Source organism: Sciurus carolinensis, chromosome 17 (assembly GCF_902686445.1).
Source record: "Sciurus carolinensis chromosome 17, mSciCar1.2, whole genome shotgun sequence".
In the NCBI taxonomy this organism is placed as follows: domain Eukaryota; kingdom Metazoa; phylum Chordata; class Mammalia; order Rodentia; family Sciuridae; genus Sciurus; species Sciurus carolinensis.
The window spans coordinates 16,977,460-16,999,130 of record NC_062229.1 but is presented as its reverse complement, the minus strand read 5'-3'; the positions used below and the strand labels follow the sequence as shown (position 1 = coordinate 16,999,130).

Sequence of the window (21,671 nt, the reverse complement as noted above, 5' to 3'; positions counted from 1 at the left end):
GGGGAATAAGAGGGAAATGAGCTTAATGAGCAGAAATACGGAGCTGTGACTCTCCTCTGATGTGGTCGCTCAGTGCACAGCCTTGTACAGGACAGGACATGGTGGTGTCCTTTGAGGTCTTCAGTCTGCCTAGAAGCCCAGCACTGGACTCCTTCCCGCTGTGTTTTCTGGGGACAGAGCTTCAGTTACCATCAAGCATACCTAGGCAGGACCTTGTACTTTCAGAGAGGGACCTTCCTCTCAGAGCTGGTCTCCAGGTGAGTCTGAGAGCTCAGTGGACATTGGAGGAGAGCATCTGTGAGAATGGAATCCAGGACTCTTTAGCTGAGGTCAGTGGAGAGCCAGGCCTACCTAGCACAGAGCAGGGCTGCTGTGGCTGCTCGCTGTCCTGATTGAGGATTTACTCACAAGGCTGCATTGATTCATCACACTTGGCTGAGAAGTGAACATTGCACTGATTAATACAGGGTTCACTGCTGACCATGAAATGGAACTAACAGGGTGAAGAGAAGATGAGAGGGAGGCATCCAGTGCTCCCAGAGAAAGAACAAAGTTCCAAGAAGCTTTGCAATTAAGGGAGTAGGGAAAAACAGCCATGTTATGTTGTATTTTGATGTGTGTTTACTTAGATGGGAAATATTTGATTATGTTTGTATTGTTGCCAAGAATCCACATCAAGGATCTTGCAAATATCATGCAACAGAACTTCATGGATGCACTTCTGATAGTATCATTTCTCCCTTTGGTGTTCACCTGGAAAGCATTATGTCACAGCTGAGTACAAGTATGTCTAAGAGCCTTACTGTGCAATGATTTGCACATCTCTGAGGCTGAACATGCATGTGAGGTTGCTCACCAGTTACCTCTGTATTGCAGAGTCTCTCCCTCGAGACTTTTGCATAGACACTGCAGGGCTTTACCCTCATATTCCAATGTATTCGTACAAAGTATTAGAGTTTTTCCCCCACACAGATGACCTGTTTGCCGTTTAGTTTTGTTGTTTTGTGTATATCTAGAAATATTTTGGGGAGTGTGTGAAAATTTATGATCTTGGTGTAGTTAAATCTATCTGTTGATTATGTTCCCACACTTTTTTTTTTCTGAAGGAATCCAGGAATTGATGTTCTTTACTTGTGAGTTCTTACTTAAGGACCTTGTGCTTCTCTGTTGCTAGTATTCGTGTTATATGTGTATTTCCAACTCATTTTCACCTTTCTGTGATTGCTTACTCTTTCCCTATACTTTTTGGGATTAGGTACATTTCCCAGAGAGGCATTAGCTTCAAGCCTACCTGGGAAGGTATTCCTCCTTCTTTCCTATTTGTTTAAAGCTTGTTTCATCTGTATCAAGTATATTAGAGTACACTTCTCTTTACATAATCTCACTAAGACTTTAAACATTGTTACTAGCATGGAATTTAGAGGATTTCCTTCATATTCCAATATTTGTGGGGTTTTGACAATTTAATCTTGAGTTAGGAACCAAGTTGATATTGTTAAATAATTAAGAGTTTATAACTTTTATTTTAGATGTTTTAGATTTTCATTTAATTTTGTTTCAGTCAGTGCAGTCTGTATGCTTGTATTGAAATGTCACATGAGTACAATAACTATACACAGAGAATATATATAATAAAAATGAAAAATTTAAAAATAGTGAAAATTAGAATGAGTGATCACTAGAGGGGAGGAAGCATGGAGGAGAGACAGCTGGGGTTGTTGGTGGATACCAACACACACTTAGATAAGAACCATAAATCCTGAGTTCCTACAGCAATCCTGAGTTCCTACAGCATAGGGCAATGGTTGTAGCACATTTTATTCTGTGTTTTATGGTTATGATTTTCATATTCATAAGAAAAAGCATTAAATTACTTAAAAAACTTAGACCAACTTTTAATTATATATTCTCATAAAGAATTAGAAGAAGAAAATTAGAAGCTTCCCACCAGAAAATTTATAAAATGGTTAAGGAGAAGGAAAGGTTCATTAATCTGATTTGAGCATTGCATATTGAATAAATGTGCTGAATTGTCACATTGTACCCCATTAACATGTACAGGTATTATGTATCAATTTAATAAATTGGAAAGAGATCATAGCACAGTTGTAGGGAGCTTGCTTAGCATACACAAGGTCTTGGGTTTGAGACTCAGCCCTGCCAAAGTAAACAAAAAACACACCATATGAATAAATTGATTGTCAAAGATATTTTAAGACAAAAATAAATTCCATAAACTCATTGCAGTAAGGAAAAAAGCAGTATACTTATACTAATTTAATCAATGCTGTCATTGTCTATTTCTCGGGGTCTTAAGTCCCTTTGCTCTTCTCGACCAGCGACAAGGGAAGGGGACACTTCCCAAAAAGGTCAGACCGGGATAGGTAGGGCCCACTGACCGCCTGCTCCCAGCCCTCCGGTCGGAGGACAATCAGACACCTCAGGGAGACCCGTCACAGCAGGAACTCGTTTATTGAGGAAATCGCACACCTTTTATGTAGGGTGGGGGCGAGGCGGGAACCAATCAGTTTAAAGGTCAGCAAGGCAGGGGGGTTCACGCAGGCGAGCGTCCCATTGGACTATATGGCAAACACGAACTGATCACGTTTGCGGAACTGTTGTTAACCAATCCCTGTGGTTGGTTCGATTTATTGTCCTGAACCTTTGAAACCGCCTTTGAGGCCTTGATCTTGCTCACTTGCCAGGGAGTAAGGAATCAGCCTGAGTTAGTTAACATGTCATTAATTCCAACATCTATTCTGTAAGTTATCAGTCTCTTTTAAAGCTCTTCTTTCTGTAGTATGCATACATACATGTTCCTATACTTTCTATGCAAATGCATGAGAAAAATCACATGCACTCCTCACTGTTCTCTCATTTGGTGCACTGTTCTCTCCTCAAGGTCCCCCACCTTCTCACTCTAATTCCTGTGGACTTCCTGCAGATGACCAGCTCACTGCAGTTTAGGTATTTCTAAGGATGCACAGCATTTCATAATGGGACTATGTTACTCCTACTTTCCATGCCTTTCATATTGGTTCTCCCTAATTCACTGCTAAATCAATGTTACCAAAAATACGTTGCTATTGTTAAGTTCAAACTAGTGATTCTCAACCAGAAGGGATGCTCCTCCCTGACACAGTGTAAGTTTCACAGACATTTTCAGCCGTCACTCAGGGGCGGGGTCATGAGAGCTCAGGGGTGTTGCTGACCCTCCCACAATGCACAGGCCAGCACCCACCTCAGAGAATTAACTTGTCCCAGAATGTCAATATTCAGGAGATCAAGAGACCTTGAGTTAAGGAATTTCTATCCTTTTGGTATTTGTAGCTGACTTCAGATTATCTCCCTCATATGTGGTCCAGAGTCACATCTGTTCTACCTAATTTTGAGAGCACTATTTTTGTATCTGTTTAAAAATTCTAACCACAACCGATGAAACAGCCCTTCAGGAGCTTTTCCTAAGGATGGGGGCTGTGGATAAAATATTTCTTGCTGTTTTCTTAAACTATTACTGAGCTTAAGCAAATATTTTGATGTCCCTTTACTGTTATTTGTCATTTTTCTACCAGGATCAGTATTTTGAGTGATTTTTACAAGTTATTGTGTCTCCATTGGCTTCTCAGGTGGTACTTTTGACCATGGAAATCATTCATATATTTTTTTACTGGTACATATCTGTCTTTCTTACACCTGAGTTTCTTGACTTACTAGGTTCTTGCTGACTGTAGATTTTTATATAATTTCTAGATGTTCCCCTAAAATCAGTGGTGTGTTTTTATACTTAGGTCTTATCTTTTCTGTTTACTGTTAACTTAAGTGAGGTAGGGGGCCAACTTCATTTTCTTCCAGGCAGACATTTATGTGAGCATTTTTTCCACAATCTATTCTTCTACTAAATTGAAAGGGAACTTTGTCATATATGAAATGTCCTCATATACTCAGGCTCAATTCTTTATTCATTCAACAAGTGATAGTTTGGAGTTTATTAACATCAGGATATTATAGGAACATTACATGTTATATTCTGATATGCTGAAGCTTTTGTTGATTTATTTACTAATTCACATTGATACTTGGATTTGCTCTTGTTAGTCTTGTTCCAGTTAGTTTTGAGTTTTGCATTGCAAAGGATGGAACCAGAGCCTTGGTCATGCTGACAAGTGCTGTACCACTGAGCAACACTGCCACCTGGTTTTTGCTAGTTTTGAGGCTTCATTCAGCTTGTTGAACACAGTTGTTTGGAAGCAGTTCCATGGAATGTGGTTGCATTCTCCTTGCAGTTTTTGAATTACATAACTTACTACCTTCCTACATTTTTCTCTAGTAACTTCAGACAGACTTCTGTATCTTTATGAGGATAGGAAGGTGAACAGAGCAGGTGAAATCTTTGCTCACCTGGATCTGGTTTTATAAGGTCATAGACTATGTATGGTGAAATGCATGTGTTATAACACAGTGTTCCCAGTCATAGGAAGGAAACAAAGGGACAGGACTGTCATTACATGTGTGGTTTTACAAAGAATGAGTGGGGGGACCTCTGCTTGTTGGATGAAGACCAGAACCAGGGCCAGAGTGCACCCGGGGTCTTTGTTAAGAAAAAAATAATAGACAATTAAAATCCAAAACCCAAGAATAAAAAGAACAGATGCCACAGGAGAGAAGTGAGGAAGAGGACTCCTCAGCCATCGTAGCAAAACCCATTGGTCCAGGAGGTCTGGAAGAGGCACAGAGAAAACAAGAGTTTCTGCTTCATATAGCAACAAGACAAGATCTTGTTGTACTTTATGGATCCTTTTGTGAATTGTTAATTTATTCTCCTTAATCACTTTATCTTTGTGTCCTTTCTGTATCACTTTGAAATCATAAAGTCATTGCTATTTTTGACTTTGTATGTGTTTATTTCTGCCCCTTTCTTATTTTTTCAGGGTGCCCAGGAGACAGAACCTGGGCTGGAACACACCAGAAGCAAGGAAGCGGTTTCTTCCTCTTGGTCTCTCAGGGACCCTCTGGGCTTATTACCTCACTCCCTTAGCAACATGTCCATTTCATTCCACTATTTTTCTGTTTATTGACATTTCCCCCTGTATGTGTTTCTTTAAATGCAGAGTGTAATCTAGCATTTACCATAGCGGTATTGGCTACATGCTTATGTGTCCATGAGAGGCTTACAAAATGGGGGTTCTGGCTGCCATTTCTGCATTAGGGGAAAGATAATTTGATCTGGCCAGCTTGCATTGTATACACTTGAAACCTAACAGTGTGGTGTGAAGGTCAGAGGCCACGTGGTGACAGTGTGGTGTGTGTGCATGTGTGCCGTCCTCAGGGCAGGACTCGGGGACTCAGATATTCTAAGGTGATGGTCAGTATGTAGATCAACTCAACAATACAGGGTAGTTTGTAGCATGTCCATTTCCATTAAATGGTTGCTAGGAAGGAAGTTAATAATATGCGAAGGTGTAGTTGGGAGGAAGGCCTTCCTGTCTCAGGCAGATTCAGCTCCAGCAAGGAGACCACCTCTTTCCTCAGCATCCTCTGACACCATTTCTGATCACTCTCCCTCTTTCTCATTGACCTCTTCACACTGGCTGCTTGATGCCTTTGGATTTCCTAAACATGCTTCTGCCTCAGGGCCTTTGCACTGGGAATTCCTTCTGCCAGGTAGAAATACCTGCTGGCCTGCTGGCTTCTGCTGGATCTCCTGAGAACTCTGTTCAATTGTCACATTCTCTACTGAGCTTCTGGTCACCTATTAAAAACAGTCCTGGAGCTGGGGGTGTGAGTCAGTGCGAGAGCGCTAGAGCACCTGCTTAGCATATACAAGGCCCTGGGTGAAATCCCCAGCAACACACACACACATACACACACACAAACAGACACACACACTCACACACACTTAAATACAACTGCTTACCTGCTGTCTGCATTAAAATTGCTTTTGTTTTTATCATAAGTGCTTCATCATCAGGCATACTACATGATTATTTTGTTTTAAAGCAGGTTTATTAAGTTACGAGTAATATTCAAAGGACCACACATATTTGATTGATTTGATGTATTATTCAGTGAGTTGGCACATATGCCAATACATGTGATACATCGTTTTCACAAAAATATACTAGACCTGTGATTTGCCCTTGTGCACATGTTCTTTGCCCATCATTGGGATATAGGAGCTTTGGTTTTTGAGGCCTGGACAGTACCTGGAATGAGGCCAGCAATGCACGTGTACTCTTCCACGGTAAGAAGAAATTTCTCCTTAAAACAGTAAAATGCATAAACTCTTGGGGAAAGGCTTAGAGAGAGACGGGATTCCTCCTCAATATTGGCAATAGGGATGCCCCAGGATGACCAGACCCATGATATCACAGAAGTTAATTATTTACTGGAAAATATAAATTGTAACACTTCAACCATATCAGTAATGTCCATATGTGTGAAATGCTGTAACAGTTTTCTCTTTCCAGTAGTCACATCCACCACATGGAACCAGGAAACAATACAGGATTTCCAGAATTCCTCCTTCTGGGATTTTCAGAGGACCCAGAACTGCAGCCCCTCATCTTTGGGCTTTTCCTCTCCATGTACCTGGTCACTGTGCTGGGGAACCTGCTCATCATCCTGGCCACCATCTCAGACTCCCACCTGCACACGCCCATGTACTTCTTTCCTCTCCAACCTGTCCTTTGTGGACATCTGCTTCACCTCCACCACTGTCCCAAAGATGCTGGTGAACATCCAGACACAGAGCAAGGCCATCACCTATGCAGGATGCATCACCCAAATGTACTTTTTTTTGTTTTTTTTTAGAGTTGGACAATTTCCTCCTGACTGTCATGGCCTATGACAGATATGTGGCCATATGTCACCCCCTGCACTACACTGCCATCATGACTCCCCAACTCTGTGGTTTGCTGGTTCTGGTGTGCTGGATCCTGAGTGTCGTGCATGCCCTGCTACAAAGCTTAATGGTGTTGTGACTGTCCTTCTGCACACACTTAGAAATCCCCCACTTTTTCTGTGAACTCAACCAGGTGGTTCAACTTGCCTGTTCTGACACCTTCCTTAATGACCTGGTAGTGTATTTTGCACTTGTGCTCTTGGTTACTTGTCCCCTTGCTGGCATCCTTTACTCCTACTCCAAGATAGTGTCCTCCATCCGTGCAATCTCATCAGCTCAGGGAAAGTACAAAGCCTTCTCCACCTGTGCGTCTCACCTCTCTGTGGTCTCCTTATTTTACTGCACAGGCCTAGGTGTGTACCTTAGTTCTGTGGCAACCCACAGCTCACAGTCCACTTCAACAGCCTCAGTGATATACACTGTGGTCACCCCCATGCTGAACCCCTTCATCTTCAGTCTGAGGAATAAAGATGTAAAGAGGGCCCTGAAAAGTCTCTTTAGAGGGAAAACCTAAAGGGATTCATTGTCTGGGGCTGCAGAAACACATGCCAGTGACTACAGGCCGCAGAGCCCCAGAGCCAGTGTTGAGGTTCTTTGATGAGATAGTGGATGGTGGATCTCCTTCTATTTGCTTCCTGTAGTTTTCATCCCTTGATGTCCACCTGTCTGAACTTCCAGACTTCTTTATTAAGCTTTGTGCTCTGATATCCACCAGGTTTTAGTTTCGTGGTTGTCTGATTTTCCACAGTTATTCCAAATATTGAAATAGAAATGTTTGGAAATTACCACTTATGTCACAGACCATCAAGGATTTTTTAAGAATAATTACTTCTTCCATGGCATATTTTATTGAGTGATATTTCTTTCATTTTACTGTAAAGATAGTCATGAGTTTTACCATGCCCAGGGAAGAAAAGTAGATTTGATAACTGACAGTTCCAGATGAGTAGTCCAGATAAATGTGAGGTCGATTTTTCTCTTTTGCTTCTATCATTCCTTTGAACATCATGACATTGACTCCTCTTCTTCATAATGTAGAATTTATCATCCTAGTTCTTTTAAGGACTGGTCACAGGCTGGGGCTGGGGCTCAGTGGTATAGCACTTGCCCAGCAAGAGTGTGGCCCTTGGTGGATCATCAGCACCAATTTAAAAAATAAAATCCAAAACAAAAATCTGGTCATTGCAGTTTACAAGAATAATCCATTTAATTTTTGATTGACCCATTATTTTACATATTTATGAGCTGTATATTTATGCATTATATTTTTTAGTACATTTTAGTTATACATAATATTGGGGGTCATTTTAGTATAATCCTACAGGCATGGGATATAATTTCCTCTACTTTGGTCCCTACTATTTTCCCTGTCCCTTTCCTCTTTCCTCCTCTGTTCCCCTGGAAGAAATTCTACCAATTTTCATTCTATTTATTTATAGATATTTAAAAATTAGCTTAACACGAAATTGACCAAACTATGCTGTGTGCATGTATGAATACACCACAGTGAATTTCACCTTTATGTAAATCTATAGTGCAATGTGGTTTGATCCATGTATACATGAGGCAAGGATCCACTCAGGAAGGTTGGTATATTCATTACCTTAAACACCAATCATTTCTTTATGGTGAGTACATTCCAAATCCTCTCCTAAGAATTCTGAGGTATAGTATGCATTAATAGTAATGCTGCAGAACCACAGAACATTCTGTTCCTGCCCAGCTTCGACATTGCTCTTATGTAGGGTCCTGCTTCTTTGTCAGCTCATTGTCCATGACACCTACCAAAGACCTGGGCTAGAAAGTCCCCCAGAGTTGTTCACTCACAATTGTTTCTGCACAGATAATGTTATACTCTAGATAACAGATTAGAAGTGATAACAATGTAAAAAGCATAAATAGATTATGATTCTTGGGTTTCAGGCCCCTGGAAAGGAGGAAAGGGCTTGCCTGTTTAAGTGTGATACTAGGGATCATAGGTGATGGAACCACTGTGTATTTTGATGTTATTAGTGTTAATATCATAGTTGTGTTAAAATATTCTACATGTGTGAGATGCTACAATGAAGAAAGTGTGTGTGTCTCTCTGTGTCATTCCTTGCATGTGCAAGGTCATCTGCAATTATCCCTAAGCAAAAGTTTAAAAATGTAAGTGAAAAAAACAATACAAAAACAAGATTTTCTCTAGGAGAAGGAATGTAAACATCTTTCCTTTTACTCCTTGAGTTCATATTTCTTTCCTAATTTCCCCCACATATTTTTCCACAATCTCATGCTATCATGTGTCTCAAGCTTAAAACTCACCTTAATATATGTTCTTACAATAAAACCATATGAATTAAAAAATGAGTCTTATCATTCTTGTATGCTGTGTCTTTATAATTCTAGACAATGTGGACCAGTGGGTGTACAGGATCCTGTGATGAAGACTGTTTTCCACATAGTGTAAAGCTGTTGGATAAAGAAACAAACAGCATTGGGACTAAGAGTATTTGACACCTAATACTCTGCCATCATTGCCTTGCCTGTTTGGGGGGTGAAGGGCAACGTGGTGCATGTGGAAACCGGTAGGTAGGCTGCACAGTAAGGGAAGCTCTCAGAGCCTCAGTGCAGAAGAGACTTCTTTGAATTTCTCTCCTTTTCATCTCTATCAAGACTAAATCTTAGCCCTAGTTGAGTTATTTCACAGCATTGGATAGTTTTCTTTCCACATGATGTTGACAGAGCACTTCCACTATTTTTTTATTTCAAAAGTTCTAGAGTTATATTTTATCATTTTATTAGTACATTATATATAAACATAATATTGGGGTCCATTTTGACATAATCATACAAGAGCAGAATATATCCATTGCTTCACTTCAGTCCCTAAAACTTCCCCTTCCCCCACATTCCCCTTCCACTCTACTGGTTTTCCATATATCTATATCAATGTCTCTATCTATCTATCTATCTATCTATCTATCTATCTATCTATCTATATTTAAATGATGTACTGACTGCAATGCATACCATTGGCACATCGTCTTCACTCTTAAAATTTACCAGATCACATTGTGCTATCAATTTGGTGACATTCTGACTGACCATAGGAATCCTTAGGAGCAAGTCACATACACACATGGACACTAGCACACAATACCACTTAAGCTTCAGAACTCTGTGTCTGCCAGACTTGTGATGCTTGATAACATCCACTTGTTCCTCTCTGGGCTGAAATCCAAAAGGGGGATGATCTAATGCTAACTGTGCTAACTATGTAAGTAAGACATCTGCAAAGGTCAGACTTAGACATCATCCAGAGTAAAACCATCATAAGTGAGTCAGAATGAAAGAATTGCTAGGTTCCTTCCTGTTCCTCAGGAAATCTGGCTTCAGTCAGGCCTCTGAAACATCTCCCAGAGTTAGTAATTTCTCATTCTTACAGGCATTGAGTAGGAAGTGAAGAGCAACCATCAGACTGGGCAGAAGATATGGTTGTTTTAGAGTGCAGACAAGCATTACATGGTGATCCTCAAACCTATGCATGCATCAGAATCTGGGAGGGATTTTGAAAGCACAGATTGTTGGCACCATTTCCAGAGTGCTTGATTCAATAGGTCCACATAGGTTTGAAAGTATGTGTTTCTATTAAGTTCCCAGGGGATGCTAATGTTGCTGTACCAGGGAACCATGTTTGAGAACCACTGACCTAGAGACAAATTTTCTTGATAGTGATGGTAATCACGACATGCACTAAAGAGATGATCACCCAAAGTGAATGAGTTCATGAACTCCCTGGGCTTGGATGAATGATGAAAATTATACTATAGTGGGGAAAGCATGCTAGGATTGAATTATGTGTATCTTCCTCCTTCTTGGAAATCTTAGCAGCCTCATGGAAATGGAAAGCCAAGTAGGAATGAGAAACACTTGCTCTTTCTGGAATTTTCAGAGGATCCAGACAAGCACATTCCCTGTGCTGGGCCCTCTCTTCCCAGGTACCTGGAAACTTGCACTGGGATCCTGCTCATATCCTGGCCACTGCCTGGGACTCTCCACTCTGCACACCCAATGGGAGCTGTTGGTGCATTGCCAGGTGTTGAGCAGCGTCCCTAGCCTCACCCACTGGATAAGGGTTACACTTCCCTACATGTGTCAATCTAAGTTTTTAAGACAACTCCAAATGTGTTTGGGAGGCAAAATTATCTCTCATTGAGGACCATGGGACTATGGCATAAGAACTACAAAAAGCTTAATGGGGTTCCTCTCAAAACCCATGCATTACTCAGGTTATAAGTCTGGGCAGATCAGTTAAACCTGGAGTTCCATTTCTGCCACATTAGAATCAGGTTCCTAATAGTACTGACAGCAGAATGGACTTTTATAAACATTACATAAGAGAGTCCTTAGGTTTCAGTCAGTGTTTTCACCACTGTGACCAAAAGACTTGACAAGAACAGTTTGGGAGCAAAAGTTTATTTTGGGGCTCATGGCTTCAGAGATCTCAGTCTATAGGTTGTCAGTCCCATTGTCTGGGTCCCTAGGTGAGGCAGGACATCATAGCAGGACAGTGTGGTGGAAGACAGTGACTCAGGCATGATGATCTGGAGGGCAGGATGATGAGGAAGCAGCAGAGAGAGAGAGAGAGAGAGAGAGAGAGAGAGAGAGAGAGAGAGAGAGCTGCACTCGACAAAGACAAAATACAGATCCCAAAGTCACACTCCCAAGGACTGACCTGTTCCAGCCACGCCCCACCTACCTACAGTCACCACCCAGTTAATCCCTATCAGGATAAACTCACTGACTGGTTTAAGGCTCTCATAACCCCACTGATTTCACCTCTAAAACTTCTTACATTGTTTCACATGTGAACCTTTGGGGGACACCTTCTATCTAATAAGTAACACCTTATAGATCATTAATCTTGGGGAGAGGTGCATAAAAAGATCTGAATATAACCGTTATAATTAGCAAACATTTTATAAGTGAAGAATTAAATGGCAGCTGGGAACTTGTCTTAGTCTTACAAACATTAAACTCTTATTTGTTTTGTCAAAAGCACCATGAAGTCAACGAAGGTCATACCCACAGTCTCATTCAGAAGAACACAGTTGTTGAAGAGGGAAATTACAAATTTCTGAGGATATCAGGGACAGTGTCCTTAAAGTGAATCAGTGCTTTGATCATTTAAGAGACAGTGAAAACAGACTCTTTAGTTTCAAAATTTGGAGAAATTCTCAACTCAGGATTGAGAAAAGGTCAGACATCTGGAAACCAAGAGTTCTTTGAGAAAGAGTAATAAACACTGGTTTCACTTGATCTCTTGAGAACACAGAATCTGAAAAAAAAAAACAAAAAAGTCTTGCTTTACAGAACAGAGTCCGACAGGGACATGATGTGCTCAGGGATTGAATAACAAGAGGGGGACATGCAGGGCGTATACATAAGGGAGAATCTACCTGGAGCTATGAATATCTCCCCACCACTGTACTTCAGCAGGTGCGACCTTCAACTGGACAAGGCTTCCCCCCCCGCAACATTTTGGAGACCTAAGTCTGGCTCACTGATGCTTCACTCCTTCCTGCTGTCCTGTTTTGAAACACAGCTTCAGTCTCCATCATCAATCATCCAGGGGAGATTCTGTTTTACCATACGGAGACCTTCCTTCCAGAGATGCCATCCAGGTGAGTCCAAAGGGTGGTCAGTGCTGCAGGAAGGTCCAGAGAACTTCCTGAAAAGCTGAGGAAGTTTCTCTCAGAGCAATTCAGCCTGGCCCAGGGTGTAGAGAAAGCAGGGAAGGCTTGCTTGATTTTTAGGGTGCTTACTTACAGTGCTAAAATAATAGTAACAGCTGAACTCAGCAATGCAGGGGTATCACTGACATTTAAGTGATTGTGATAGTGATTCCGTCCTAAATAAAGGAGGGACTGGTAGGTATAGTATGGTTCCTGTAAAGTAGAATATATGTCCAAATATTTTTTGAAATTGTTGGAGTATTAACTTTGGATATTTCTTTTTTAAGACGGGGTGCAATTAAATATGTTTGCATATCCCCAAGAAAAGGCCAGATCAATTCAGTGCTAACAAGTCCTACCTTGTAATAGTGTCTCATGAGGCATATGTCTTGCAATTATCTTCCCTCATGCAATGTAGTCAGATAAAAAAGTAAAAATGAAGTGTATCACCAAGCTTATATCCTTACCCCTGAGTGTGAATAACCTGTTATCATAAATTGTGCAAATTCTTTGAGTTTGTATAGTGGGGTTGGAGTATTCCAATTCCCACTTTTTGTTGTACACTTTCAAATATAAGAATTGGAGTTTTCATCAACTTTGCTATTTAGTTGTTGTATATATGTGTAGATGTGTTGGGAGAAATTATAAAACTATATGTATTTTGTGTGATGAATTCTGTGGTTTTATTGTGCTTACCTCATTGCTTTTTAAATGCACAAAGTGCATCTGCATGATATGAAGAAATAAATAGCCTTTTATGCATATTTCCATCTTGTTTTCACAAGCGTGTTATTCTTCACTATGACTTTAGTCTGTTTTGATAGATCTCCTTCCATAAGCCACGTTCATGTAGGACATTATTTGGAAGTCATTATCTTTTAATTAAGATTACCTTTATCTTTCATATTATATATATATATATATATATATATATACACACACACACACATACATGTGTGTGTGTGAATACTCAGTTGTATTCTCTTATGTCTAGGTCTTTGAGTATTCAATTACTAATCCATGTTGAAATCACTTAAATCACTGCCATTTTGTACCTTGTTTCAGTACATTATCAATATACCTTCTCATTCTGTTGTTTGGAAACCACTCAATTTCAATTGATTTTAAATCGCTGCCATCTAAATATTCACAGCTCTGTAAATTTGTTTCTATATACTGTACATGTTTTCACACTTTTGTGAAAATGTGAAGATAAGCAAAGTCGATGAACTCTGTCTTTGGATCTTGAACTATGATTTTGAAGACAGAGAATGATAAATGTGTATGTATGAAATAAGGCCTGGAGGGATTAATTATAGGAAGGAAGTTTTCAACACAAACAGGATTGTTGTGGTGCCATGGATGGGATTTTATACAGTATCATTGGGGAAACCTTTGCATGTTGATGACGATCAGATTGAATATACCCATGGGACTCAAAAATAAATCAAAATATCAAAGCCCCACATCTAAAATAACAAAGAAGAAGATGTCCCCTGAGAAAAGGGAGAGAGGGGCTTTCCTGATCCACTGTCAACCACATGAAAGTCAGTGGGTCCACCAGATGTGGACCAGCACAGGAAAAGAACCTTTCATTGTTTCAAATGAAATGTTTCAGTTCAGTAGCTCTTTGTCTCTTTCTCTTTGGGACTGTTGCTTTATTCTCTTTGCTCCTTTCCCTGTTGGGGTGTTCAATTTGCAAGTCTCTTGACACTGAAAAGCCTTTGTATCACGGGTAAATTTATTTTTGCTGTTTCTTGGTTTTGCTGAGTTTTGAGGAGATATAACAGGAGCTGGACTGTACCTTTAGCTAAGGAGTTTATTTATTTTTCCTCATCTCTCAGGAATAACCTGATTTCATTAGATCTTTTCTTTGTTTCCATTTTTACCCCATGGGCCTGCTTAATTCTGCCCTCAGTTCTCACTGTAAATATTTTTTATGGTTTGAAGTAAGTTTCTTGAGGTCACCCAGAACTTCTTGACTGATTGACTGTAGTGCTGGGGATAAACTCAGGTCTTGCACGCATTAGGCAAGTACTCTACCACTGAGGCATGCCCCCGGCCATGCTGCTTTTACATTTAAGGTGATTCCACTAAGTGGCCCATGCTGGCCTCAGACTTGCAATCCTCCTGCCTCAGCCTCCATGGGTGTGGGCTGCCATACCAGGCTCATCCACCACCTCTCACACGGTTTCTCTTCATTCACTTGCTCACTCCACTCACCACACTGGCTTCCTTGTTAGTCTTGAGGAACTGAAACAAGCAACTTCCTCAGGGACTTTGCCTTGGCTATTCGTCATCCAGGTGCACCCAGTCCCAGATACCTCCTGGTTCCCGTGTTGTCTTCCTTGAGGTCTCTATTCAGATGTCACCTCGTCTGCTTGTCTTCCCTGAATTCGTAGTAAAATAATGCACCCATCTACTCTCTCCTTTCTATCTTCTTATTGCACGAGTTCTGGTTTGGATCTTGAATGTTCTCCAAATGCCCAAGTGTTAAAGAGTTGGTCCTCAGAGAGGTGCTTTAAGAGTTGCGCCTAGGGGGATGTCCTTAGGTCAATGGGGGTGTGGCCTCCTCCTTGCTCTCTTTTGCTTCCTGATCATGGAGGAGTGGACTTGCTCTGCACAGGATTTCCTCCATGGGGTCCTGCCTCGCCACAGGCCCAAAGCCACGGGGTCAATTGGAAATTTCATAACTATGAGCCAGAGTACAACTCACTCAGTCAATTTTCCCAAGTATTTGTTACAGTGATGGGAAGGTGACTCACACACTGTTCCTTCTCCTTCACATACTGTGTGGACTTTTTTTTCTTTACACATGGTTTCAACAGTGCCTCCTTCTATTTATATTTCTTAAGTTACTAGAAGAATTTCTCATAAAAAGTAGATGAAACTGGAGAATATCATGCTAAATGGAATAATCCAGACTCAGAAATTCAAGGGTTGAATGCTCTCTCTCATATGCAGAAGCTAGACCAAAGTGATGGGGACCGAGGGGAGAATCCCGTGAAAATAGAAGAGAGATCAGTGAAGCAGAGGAAGGGGATTGAGGGAGAGGCAGGGGGATGGGAAAAGGGAGGAATGGTGGAATAAAGCTGACCAAATTATGCTATCACATACATGAATACACCACTGTGAATTTCGCCTTTGTGTATATCTATAGAACACTAATTTTAAGAACTATAAATAAATAGAAGGAAGACCAGTGAGGTTAAGACAACCAGAGGGAGAAGGGGAGGCAGAAGGAAGTGCTGGGGATTGCACTGGAGCAAATTGTATTACCTGCATGAATGATTAGTTCACAGTGAACCAAATGTTATGGATAATGATAGTGCATTAATAATATGTATAACTACAGTGCACATTAAACACTATTTGAATACATGATCTTTGAATACATGCTGAACATGAGGCCGAAATTCCTAATCAAACATAAGACAATTAATACCATAAAGGGAACAAGATTCATGCACAAAAAGCAGATGTTAATTGCTTTGCTGCAGAAGATTGAGGGTGGTGCATAGCTCAGTGGTACAGTTGTTGCCTAACAGGAGTTTGATGTCCAACATGTGCACATACACAAACACAGTCAGAATAAGTACCATTGTGACAGGTGTGTAATGCTTTCTTGTGTCCTGTTCTTATTCTCTATTTTGGTAGTCATATCAAACAAATGGAACCAGAAAATGAAACACAACATTCAAAATTTCTTCTGGGATTTTCAGAACAAGCAGAAATTCAGCCCCTCATCTTTTGGCTTTTCCTCTCCATTTACCTGGTCACTGTGCTGGGGAACCTACTCATCATCCTGGCCACCATCTCAGACTCCCACCTGCACATGCCCATGTACTTCTTCCTCGCCAACCTGTCCTTTGTGGACATCTGCTCCACCTCCAGCACCATCCCAGAGATTCTGGTGAACATGCAAACACAGAGCAAGGCCATTACCTATGCAGGTTGCATTACCCAGATGTACTTCTTATTGCTTTTTTCAGGACTGGACAGCTTTCTGCTGACTGTGATGGCCTATGACCGATATGTGGCCATCTGTCTCCCCCTGCACTACATAGTCATCATGAACCACCAACTCTGTAGACTGTTGGTCTGGCATTCTGGATCATGAGCATCCTGAATTCCTTGTTGCATAGCTTCATGGTCTTACGACTGTCCTTCTGCACAGACTTCAATGTCCCCCACTTTTTCTGTGAGGTAAATCAGGTGGTCCACCTTGCCTGCTCTGATACCATTATTAATGACATGATGATATATATCACAGCTCTGCTGCTAGGAGGTGGCCCCCTTGCTGCCATCCTTTACTCCTACTCCAAGATAGTGTCCTCCATCCATGCAATCTCATCAACTCGGGGTAGGTACAAAGCCTTCTCCACCTGTGCTTCTCACCTTTCTGTGGTCTCCTTATTTTATTGTACAGTCCTGGGAGTTTACCTTAGTTCTGCTGTGACCCAAAACTCACTCTCTACTGCCACAGACTCAGTGATGTACAGCATGGTCACCCCCATGCTGAACCCCTTCATCTACAGTCTGAGGAATAAAGAGCTCAAGAGTGCTCTGAGGAGACTCTTGGGAGCACACCTGGGAAAGAATCAGTTGATCCACCTCAGTAGACTTGCCTGTGCTTTCAAGATTCTGTCTCTGAGTCTGAAACTAATTCTTTGATGAGATTGTAGAATGAAAACTTGATCCTCTAATGGCCCATATTTTCTGTTTTTTTTAAATCAGTTCTCCCATTCAGTGAAAGTAACCAGCTTGACCAGGCTTTCTGTGCTTTGTGGTCTCTAATGAAATGTCTTCCTTTCTCATTTCCTGTTTTCCCAAACTCATTCCCACCCTCGTGTCAGAAGTATTTAGAAATTTCCACACATGTCATGGAATAACATGGACTTTTTAAGAATAATTTCTTCCTGAATAACAAGTATCTTTCTGTATTTTACTAAAGAAATTGTCATGAGTTTTACTGTTCCTGAAGAAAAGACTACACATGCAATCTGAGGCAATTAAAGTCGCAACATAAAAAATCTGAAATTGTTTTTTCACATGTGCTACTCTGATTTTTCTCACCTATTCTTTTTCTTCCGTCCCTCTCCTCTCTCTTACTCTTTCCTTCTTTCTTCTTTTTTAAGCTGGAGATAGAACCCGAGGCCTGTACAGGCTAAGCAAGTTCTCCACTACTGAGCTACTACTTCTATCATTATTTTCTACCTCATGACCTTAAATATTCCTCCTGGTAATGTAGACTTGAACACTCTGGTTTGTTTTGTAACTAATCATTGCATTTTATTCTCTCATAAGATCCTGTTCTCTTTTTCAATTCAGTGGAGAGAGAGTAACATAGTTATTGGCACAAATTATCAAGTGTGTTTTTCTAAGTGGAGACTAACTGGAAAGACAAATTTGAATAAAAAGCGTGACTCCATAAGGCCAGTCAGGGATGACCTTAAATATGATAAAACAAAATTTTAAATTGTGTAGTTGTATTGCTATGGACAAACATTTGCTTATATATTCTGTTTCTACTCAAGTGGGGAAAGTTGTTGTCCATGGGTGGGAGGGTTTTTGCATTGGGTTTCAGGAGTGGTTGGTGGACGTCATGTTGTTTCATTGATTATCTCCCTGTTTCTCCTTGGATATGTCTAGTGCTGTCTGCAAACATGACTCTTCTTATTGCTCCCAATGAATTATCTCTCCATTTGTAAATTTTTTCATAACCGCTTCGAAGGATGTGAATGAACAATATCATTCCACATTATCCCCTTTGCCTTCAGGAATCAATTCAACCATTATGATCTTTCAGTGACTCAAAAGAGAGCCTGAACTCCAGCCCACTCATGTGATTCAGAGTCAACAGTTTTCCAACTCACAGGTGCATGTCCTTCCACATCTCCTGGTCAACTGGAACCCCAATGGAATCACCTTTTAATTCAATTATGTGAAATTAACTTGAACAACAGAATAATTATGAATGCTATCATCAAACATTGGAACAAATGTCAAAATCAAAAGTAGCAGATTATTCAAATTTCATGCAGTTCTTTTCTCCTTCAATTAATGTATCATTAGCTATTTCTGTGTACAAAGTCTTCCTAAAGTCAAATGGTTTAATATAGCATTTTATCATCAAGTGAAAGTGGTCTCATGAGTCTGTACTCAGCTGTGAGCATCTGTGTTCTGTTTTTCAAGACTCACCCGTGGTGTGGAGGGTGAATGCAGTGCTGTTCTGTCTGGAGATCATTTATGGTCAGCTTACTCCATTTTTACATCAAGGTTAACCTCCTAGTTTACAGGAATGAACTACCTTCATGTAATTCCACTGTTCCTATATCTGTATGTGACCCCTTGCTTCCCTCCCAGGTAGAAACAACAGTACCACCTTGTTAAGTGTGACCAGCCTTAGGTGCTCTCTATTGTACCCTGAGATGTGCACCACCTGATTTTCCTTTTAATTAATTCATTAGATTATAATGATATTCATCAACCCACACATATTTAAAGTGCTTGATTTGTTGAATTACAGGAATCCCACACAATGAAAATTATGCACACCATGATTCCATTTTTGTGCAATTCAACAAGATGCTCAAGAAGGTTTAATTGCTTGGTTATACAATTGTTATAAAATTGTCATCCTTGATCCATGCTATGGATAGAACTGTAGGTCATCCTGTGAAGTGAAATAAGCAGGGCACAGAAGGAAATATACAGTAGGATCTCACTCAGGTGTAGAATCTGCGGAAGTCATTCTCACAGGAGCACAAAGAAGACTGCTGGTTACCAGAGGCTGGAAAGGGTAAGTGACCAGGAGAGAAAGAAGGTTTGCCAAAGGGACCACGTTGTAGTTAGATAGGAGAAGGGAGTTCTGATGTTCTGTACCTAAGTAGGGTCATGAGGATGCCCTGTTTATTTCAGAAAAGATGGAAGCAAATATCTTTTTTGAAATTAGTGCATTAAAATTATACACAATATTCATAATATTGGGGTTCATTTTGACATGATCATACAAGCATGGAGCACAATTTTCTCCAATTTAGTCCCCATTACTCCTCCTCAACCCCTCCCCTCCCCCTGCCATTTTTATTTCCTTTTTTTCTACCCATCTTGAGTGTTTTCCCCACAAAGAAATGATGAATCTTGAGGAGGTAAATATGCTTACCCTGATCTAGACATTACCTGATGTATACATGTATGGAAACATCACATGGCACCCTAAAAGGATTTGACACTCATACGACTCCATTAAAACTTTAATATTAAGAACGTTAATCCCCCAGAGCCCTTTTTCTGAAGGTAAACTGGGGAAATAAGCAGAACTTCCACCAATGTTGTAAGGAATAATGGAATAGATGAAATGTGTGCAAGTATTTTGTGGACTCCACAGAAAGTGGTCATGGTGCAGGATGTGAATACAACATGTGTGCTTATGGATTTGTAATGCATTTTTCCTAAAAGTGGAGTCCTCCACCCACATGGATCTACATGTATCTAAAAAATTGTGTTTAATTCCTTCTTTCTTGTTGAGATTCAAGAGAAGAGATATGAAAAGTGCCAACTTTGAATGAACAGAAATGAGAAGGGAGATCCGGTTATGGTGCCTGCAGGGACCTCTACTGATCTCTTCAAACTTGTACTCACATCCTAATTTAAGAGCCATCATTTGTTCCCTCATTATAAGTATGTGCTTTTTGTTACAGGCGTGAAATTCCTGGGATTGTCGGCAAAGTGCAATGAATACAGGAGGTGTAGTCTTATGGTTTCATGTTTTAAAAAAATACAGCTCTGTCCTCTGTTAAAGACAGAAATAGAAAACTTCTGGAGACACAGAAGCTGTGTCCCCTATGTGAGTCAGAGTTTGAAGACACAGGACACCTAACCATGGCGGGGTTCTTAGTTTTAGACATGAAGAAAATTGTGACTCAAAGGCGGGAAATTGTGTCAGGCAGGAGGTTTTGGAAGGTGGGGAGCTCAGAGAGTGGTAGCAATAAGGGGTGGAGTTGCCTGCCTTCACTCTGATCTCGGGGGAATCTATGCAAACTCCCCGTTACCTGTCTAGATCAGAGTCCTGTAGGGAAATCAGGTGGTTAGTGGCTGGAGTTAAAGAAGGACATGCACCTAATTAGTAGATAGAGAAAGTCGTAGACTGCAGTTGCTCCTGCTCTCCCTGAGTGCATGTCCTTGGGACATACTTGGTTCTTCAGGAGCTTTAAATGTGACTTGTGGACCAAAGTTGGACCCATTCTTGTTCACTTTTCTGGGGTCAGAGCCTCACTGTGCACCATCAACATCCTGGGAAGAACTGACACATGTGCATGTAGACCCTTTGGTCAGAGATGCCACCCAGGTGAGCCTGAGAATCCAGTAGACACTGCAGAGAGGATTAAAGAGAATGGAATCCAGGAGCTTATGCCCAAGGTTCCCAGAGAATCCAAGTAGTGTGGCATACAGCCCAGAGATGGTGGTGTCTGCTTGCTAGTTTATTAGTGACTGTATAAAATACTAAAAAGGGAAGTGACCAAGAAATCAGCAGCACAGGGTCATTGTTGACCATGAACCACAGGCTCTGAGGATTTCCAGTTCTGGTGTCCTGGGTTGTAAGTGTCTTACATGCACTGTTGCAAAGCTTAATGGTGTTGTGTGTGTCCTTTTGCAAAGACCTAGAAATTCCCACTTTTTCTGTGAACTGAATCACCTGCTCCACCGTACCTGCTCAGACCCCATTCTCATTGAGGTGATGATGCATTTTGCTGCTGTATTCCTGGTAGCCCCTCACTGGCATCCTTTAGTCCTAATCCAAGATAGTGTCCTCCATCAGTGCAATCTTATCAGCTCAGGGGAAGTACAAAGCCTTCTCCACCTGCGCATCTCACCTCTCCATGGTCTCCTTATTTTATTGCATGAGCCTAGGTGTGTACATCAGTTCTGCTGTGACCCCAAACTCACACTCTACTGCAACAGCTTCGGTGATGTACAGCGTGGTCACCCCCATGCTGAACCCCTTCATCTATAGTCTGAGGAATAATGACATCAAGAGTGCTCTGAGAAGA

At 40.9% G+C, this 21,671-nt stretch overlaps 2 pseudogenes; both read left to right on the top strand.

The window, feature by feature from the left end:
• Positions 1-6,483: 6,483 nt before the first annotated feature.
• On the top strand, positions 6,484-7,415 carry LOC124968126 (olfactory receptor 7A10-like; annotated as a pseudogene).
• An 8,873-nt stretch (positions 7,416-16,288) lies between these two features.
• LOC124968124 (olfactory receptor 7A17-like) lies at positions 16,289-17,292 on the top strand (annotated as a pseudogene).
• The last annotated feature ends 4,379 nt before the right edge of the window (positions 17,293-21,671 follow it).